We start from the raw sequence: 7486 nt of genomic DNA, 5'->3' as shown, positions 1-7486 counted from the left end.
CACCATGGGTGACCCTGCTGGTATTTAAAATACCAGTGGCATAGCTTTCAGAATTACAGCAACTCACAAGCCACCACAGTATGACAAACTGACAGACAAGTGGTGGTTGATGACAGTAGATTAGGATTTTGGATTCATTTAATAAGCAAACAAAATAAGGGTGAATGAAATAAAGCTTGAATGAAAGTATGTGTGGTGCAAACTCAGAATATAAAATAAGTATATAACTCTAATATCTAGAAATGACCATTAGTAATCTCAAGTATTGCTGCTTATAACTGGTTGTATTAGTTCCCTCTTAAAGGGCTCCTCCTGGGAAATAGGCACATTATCATATCAGTTGATGCAGAAAAGACATTTGACAAAATCCAATACCCATTCCTGATAAAAACACTCAACAAAGTAGGAATTGAAGGGAAATTTCTCAATATGATTAAGAGCATATATACAAAAGCAAGAACCAATGTCACACTCAGTGGAGAGAAATTGAAAGCCTTCCCTTTGAGAAGAGGTAACAGACAAGTATGCCTTTTCTCACCACTCCTATTAGCGTAGTGGTTACGAATCGGGCTGCGAACCTTAAGGTTTGTGGTTCGAAACCACCAGCTGCTCTGCGGGAGAAAGATGAGGCTTTCTACTCCCGTAAAGATTTACACCCTCGGAAACCCTATACAGGGTCGCTATGGGTCGGAACAGACTCAACAGCACTTAACAAAAACAACAACAACAACAATTCAATATTATATTGTAAGTTTTAGCCAGAGCTATAAGACAAGATAGGGAAATTAGAGGCATCCAAAGTGGCAAAGAGGAAGTAAAACTCTATTTGCAGATGATATTATCTTATACATAGAAACCCCCAAAGACTCAGCAAAAAAACTACAGGAACTCACTGGAAGATTCAGCAAAATGGCAGGGCACAAGATCATCATACAATAATTAGTTGGATTCCAATATACTAATAATGACAATGCTGAAAAGGAAATTAGGAAAAATACCATTTACAATAGCACCCAAAGGATGAAATATTTAGGAATAAATGTAACCCTAAAAACAAAGAACCTATACAAAGAAAACTACATAACACTACTACAAGAAACCAAATGAGACTAACAAAAGTGGAAGACTATACCATACTCCTGGATAGGAGACTTAACATTGTGAAAATGTCTATACCACCCAAAGCAATCTACATAGATAATGCAATCCCAATGCAGATTCCAATGACATTCTTCAGAAATATGGAAAAAACAATTACAAACTTTATATGGAAAGGCAAGAGACCCAGGATAAGTAAACCACTGCTTAAAAAGAAGAACAAAGTTGGAAGCCTCTCACTTCCTCATTTCAAAATATACAACATTGCTACAGTGGTCAAAACAGCCTGGTACCAGTACAATGGAAGATACATAGATCAATGGAACAGAATGGAGAATCCAGAAATTAACCCATCCACATACAGTCAACTGATCTTTGACAAAGGGCCAAAGTACATTGAGTGGGAAAGACATAGTCTCTTCAACAGATGGTGCTGGCAGCACTTGAAAGCGATATGCAAAAATTTGAAACAAGACCTTTACCTCATGCCACAAACAAAAAAACCAACTCAACACGAATTAAGGACCTAAATGTGAATCCCAGAATTATAAAGGTCATCAATGAAAAAATAAGGACAAATTTAAGGACTCTGATACAAGGTGCACACAGACTACCAAACATTGTGAAAATTGCACAAACAAAAATAGACAAAATAGATGATTGAGACATACTAAAAATTTCAAACTTATGTATGTCAAAGGATTTCACCAAAAGAGTAAAAAGGGAGCCCAAGGAAAGGGAAAAATATTTTGCAATGACATCAGAAAATGGACTAATTTCTAAAATCTATAAGAAATTACAACAGTTCTACAAGAAAAAGACAAATAACACAGTTAAAAAATGGACACAGGACATGAACGGGCACTTCACCAAGGAAGACATTCGGGCAACCAACAAACATATGGAGAAATGTTCACAATCATTAGCCATTAGAGAGATGCAAATCAAAACAACAATGAGATATTATCTCACACCAGCAATAACAGTGAAGTTCAAAAATGCAGAGGACAATAAATGCTGGTGAGGATGTGGAAAGACTGGGACCCTCCTACATTGCTGGTGGGAATGGAAAAATGGTCCAAGCACTCTGGGAAACAATATGGTGCTTCCTCAGAAAGTTAGAAATACAAAATACCTTATGATCTAGCAATTCTTCTACTTGGTAAATATCCACAAGAAATACAAGCCATAACACGAGTAGCTATATGCACACCAATGTTCATAGCAGCACTATTTACAATAGCAAAAATATGGAGACAGCTTGAGAGTCCATCAACGGAAGAATGGATAAACAAACTTTCACAGATACACAATGGAATATTATGCTACCTGAAGAATAACAAGGAAGCTGCAAGCCACCATATAGCATGGATGAAATTTGAGGACATTATGCTGAGTGAAATTAGTCACAAAACAACAAATATTGCATAAGACCACTATTGTAAAAGCTTAAGAAAAGATTCTTATACTAAAAAAACAATTCTTTGTTAGTTACCGGTGGGGAGTGTGGTGGTGGAGGCATTTGGGGGAGTTTAGAGGGAGGTGATGGTAGAGCACAGGGTAGGAGGCATGTTCAAGAGGGCAAAACACAAGAAGGGGAGAGGGTGAAATGTTGCAGACCACAGGTACTGGGATGTTGAGGACCGGTGTCATGGATGAAAATCCAGCACGTGGCCGCACTCAGACTTGCTAGCCAGAGACCCTGAGGGCCCAAGGAAGTAACCTCCGGACGTCCCGGGTTCATTGGCTTTTGCGAACTCACTGTTGGGCTAGCTCTGTATACTTTGCTTTAGTCCTATTATTCATTCTATGCTTTGAACTCCAGTAATTGTAGCTTCTGAGAAAATGGTTTCTTATGTGCCTCTCTTAATGTCTCCACTGTGTTGGCAGTGCTTAAGGTTCTGGGAACAAATCTCTCTGAGGAAAAAACTCTGGCCACCTGGCAAACATGACTTTTCTTTATCAGATTATTCAGTTATGTTTGATATTAACTTAATACATGAGCCCTTGATACCCATGGACAAATGTTAAAACAAAAACTTCTAAAGCCGAGGCCTGAAAGTTCCTAGGGCAAGTTTGCTGGGAGACGCTGGAGAAAAAAACCCCCTAAGGAATTCACCCAAAGTAGATTGGCGAATTCCGGGGTTTTGTCCAAAGAACAATAGCGTCAGCCATCTTAAATCGCCCCCAGGTGCAGATCTTTGCCCTAGGCGTCTTTCTTCCTCCTGCAAGTCTCGGCCAGGCAGCTGACACAGCGGGACTCCTCTCAATCCTTTTCACCTTTTCTCATTCAAGATTAGGTGCTATAGGTATGTTAATTAGCCTGGAGAAACCCGAGTTGCTGCCCTGGGATTCGAACCTGAAAAGTACTATATAAATTTGCTTGAATTTCTGGAAAATTAAGGATGTTAGATTATCAAGACAATTTGTGATGTATGTTTTAGAATTTGATTCCTGTAAATCATTGTGTCCTGTTTTGAACAATTAATCACATTTCACTTCTGTACCCCGTCTTAATAAACCCCACCTTCCTTTGTGTAAAGCTCCTCCCTGAAATAAAATGGAGGTGCAGACTTAAGCATGCATGCATTGTGGCTTGCAGTACGGGAAGGCATTGCAATTGGCAAGGTATGCAAACGGCATGCATAGCCAAAATGTTTACAATGCATAACGCCACTCTATGCATCCACTCTAGTTTCGGAGTGTCTATTTGTCTCTCTCTGTTGCATCTTTGTGTGTATTCTTTCTCTATCTCTGTTGCCGCCAGATCTCCCTACTTCGTGAACCAAACTCTTATGTCGAGGCTGGTTCTCGACAGTGAAAGAACAAGGTAAACAGAGAAACACTGAGAGAAGCTTGCATGAGCTAAATGGGACAGAGGTAAATAGTGATGCATACTTAACCTTGGAACAACAGGGCTCTATGAGATAGGAATCGAGGCATAGTCTGAAAAGGAGAAATAATACTAAGATGTTTAACTGTCATGAATATTGGTTTCCCTTACCTACTATTGTAAAAGACACTTGAGTGGGATAGAAAGGAATGTTGAGAAACATAATTACAGAAAGCTTGAAAGCCTGTCTTCAGCCTATAACTGATTGTTGTTGTTGTTGTTGTTAAGTGCCGTCAACTGATTGGAATACCTAAAAGGGGTTCTACAACTTGTCCAGTGAAATAGGACTTTTGTGGAGCCTTAGTTGGAATAGGACCTTAGTTGGAATCCTGAGCCCCATTCAGAACCTTCTGAGGTGGGACATTCCCACTAGAAAGGACAAGCAGACCAATCTGGAACCTCTAGAGCAACAGAAGATATATCTTCAAAGAAAGATCATCAGGAAAAACCCAAAACAAAAATATGATTGGCTACTACAAGAACAAGCAAGTTGTTCGCCAGGAAATCATCAAGGCAAGCAATCAAGTCTCCTCAGGGACAAACCCCCTTCTAAGACTGGAACTCAAATGGAACACATGAGCAGGCATGCAAGCTTTCTGGTGAGTGGAAGAGGGGGAAAGCAGCAATGAAGAAATGGACTGAGTTCAACCACTTTCCTTATACTCCCATTGAACTGGAGATGAGAAAAACAAGAGGAAAGGTTGGTTGGTCCAAAGTGTGGTGAGACCTGAGGACACCTGAGCCCATGGACAAGGACATAGCCATGGAGGGTTAGAGCTGAGAGTGAAGGATCTAGCTGATATGAAGTGAGTGGACACGCACAAGAACACCCAAACTTGCAGATAGTGCTCATTTGACCTAGCCTCAATGGCATGCTAATCAGAACTTGACAAGAGGAAGAAAAAAGAAAAAAAAAATTTATAAAGGAAACAAAGGTAAATTGCTACAATTTGATGAACTTGACCTATACTCATGGAGGTAATAACTCTAAATAACAAGTATCAATCTTATCCCCTCTGTAGACAGGGTAGATAGGGACCGGCTACCTAAAATGAGGGGGAGATAAAGGCATGAAGTTACTGGCTTACAAGTTTACAAGAGGGAGTTTAGTTTAAGAGTGTGTGGAGAAAGATAGAGTCCCCACAGAATAGTTATCATCTTGTCTAGATGGGTCTGGTGAAAAGAGATAGGAATAAAATTCTTATGATTCAATAGTGAATAATTGTTATCATGACTAATTGCGACTGTCGCAATTGTAAAGGTAAAAGTTTTATAACAAAAACGGGGGAGTAGTTACTCTTACAGTCCAGAAACAGAGGACCCTAGGACCACCAAGGGAGAAGAGCACAAGGGGAATGTAGGACCCTAACGAGAGAAGCAGTGACACCAGAGATGGAGGCAGAGATGAGGACATGGAGAGAGGGAGCAGCTGAGGACTCTAGATTCATGGAAAGAGAGTTGGTGGCCAGGAGGTAGGCTTGCAGAATGGGCCTTTTGGTAGTTTAAATTATATGTGCATATATCAGTGTTTAAAAAAAAAAAAAAAAATGTGCTAAAATGAATAGAGAGGAATGCTGTTGACTGGTGATATATGGAGGGCATTATAATCAGTGTAATGCAAGGAGCTCTGGTAGCGTAGAGGTTATGAATCGGGCTGTGAACCTTAAGGTCAGCTGTTCAAAACTATCAGCCGCTCTGTGGAAGAAAGATGAGGCTTTCTGCCCCCATAAAGATTTACAGCCTCGGAAACCCTGTACAGGGTTGCTATGGGTCGGAACTGACTTGATGGCACTTAACAACAAATGCAATAAAATATATGATTTGTTAAATGTAAAACACTCAAATCACAATAAAAACTTTTCATGAAAAAAAAAGAATATGGAAGTAATACACAGAGTCATTGTACCAAAAAGAAATGGTTGATGTTCACCCATTTCAAGAGATAGCATATGATCAAGAGCCAATAATACTTGGAAAAGAACAAGGTTCCATGAATTGTTGGAATACAAATTTAAATCTTTAAAAAAAAAAAACTGATGCAGCACTGGAGGCACTTACTCACCTATGCCAAAAACTACCTGAACATTTGACTGGAAGAGATCCATATTTATGCCCATTCCAAAGTGAGGTGACCCAACAGAATGCGGAAATCATTGGACAATGTCATTTATATCCCATGCAAGTAAATTTTTAGTAAAGTTAATTTAAAAATGGTCACAACCGTACATTGACAAAGAACTTCCAGAGGCTCAAGCCAGATTCAGAAAAGGATGTGGTATATCATTGCTGACGTCAGATGGATCTTGGCTGAAAGCAGAGAATACCTGAAAGATGTTTACCTGTGCTTTATTGACTATGCAAAGGATTTTTATTGTATTCATCATAACAAGCTACGAACAACATTGCAGAGAATGTGTGTTCTAGAACACTTAATTTTGCTCATGAGGAACCTGTAAATAGATCAAGAGGCAGCTGTTCAAACAGAACAAGGGAGTACTAAATGGATCAAAATTTGGAAAGGTGTGTGCCAGGGTTGTATTCTTTCACCATACTTACTCAATCTGTATGCTGAGCATATAATCTGAGAAGATGGATTATATGAAGAAGAATGTGGCATCAGGGTTGGCGGAAGACTCATTAGTAACCTGCAATATGCAGATGATACAACCTTGCTTTCAGGAAGCAAAGAGGACTTAAAATACTTATTGATGAAGATCAAGAACGAGAGCCTCAATGTGGCTTGCACCTCAATGTAAAGAAAACAAAAATCCTCATCACTGAACCAATAAACAACGTCTGTATAAATGGAGAAAAGACTGAAGTTGTCAAATACTTCATTTTGCTAGGATCAACCATCAACCCTCATGGAAGCAGCCATCAAGAAATCAAACGGCGTATTGCATTGGGTAAATCTGCTGCACAAGATCTCTTTAAAGTATTCAAGTGTAGAGATGTAAGTTAGAGAACTAAGGTAAAGCTGATCCAAGCCATGGTATTTTCAATAATGTCATATTTCAATAACCTCATATGCAAGTGAAAGTTGGAATAAGGAAGACCATAGAAGAATTGATGCATTTGAGTTATGGTGTTGGAGGAGAATATTAAAAGTACCGTGGGCTGCAAAAAAGAAACAACAAATCAATCTATGTTGGAAAAAGTACAACCAGAATGCTCCTCAGAAGTCAGGATGGCCAGACTTCATCTCTCGTATTTTGGACATATTATCAGGAGGGACCAGTCCCTGGAGAAAGATATCATGTTTGGTAAAGTGAAGGGTTGGAGAAAAAGAGGAAGACCACCAATAGCATGGACTGGCACAGTGGCAGTAGAAATGGCCTCAAATGTAGCAATGATTGTAGAGCTGGCGCAGGACCAGGCGGTGTTTCGTTCTCTTGTGCATAGGGTCACTCTGAGTCTTTGCTGTCTCCGTGGCATCTTATAACAACAATAAACCCAGTACACTGAGGAAACAAGCATGCTCTAGTTGAAATTTTG

This window comes from Chrysochloris asiatica, unplaced genomic scaffold (genome assembly GCF_000296735.1).
Source record: "Chrysochloris asiatica unplaced genomic scaffold, ChrAsi1.0 scaffold00118, whole genome shotgun sequence".
In the NCBI taxonomy this organism is placed as follows: domain Eukaryota; kingdom Metazoa; phylum Chordata; class Mammalia; order Afrosoricida; family Chrysochloridae; genus Chrysochloris; species Chrysochloris asiatica.
The sequence above is the reverse complement of the archived record's forward strand: the minus strand, read 5'-3'. Positions refer to the sequence as shown.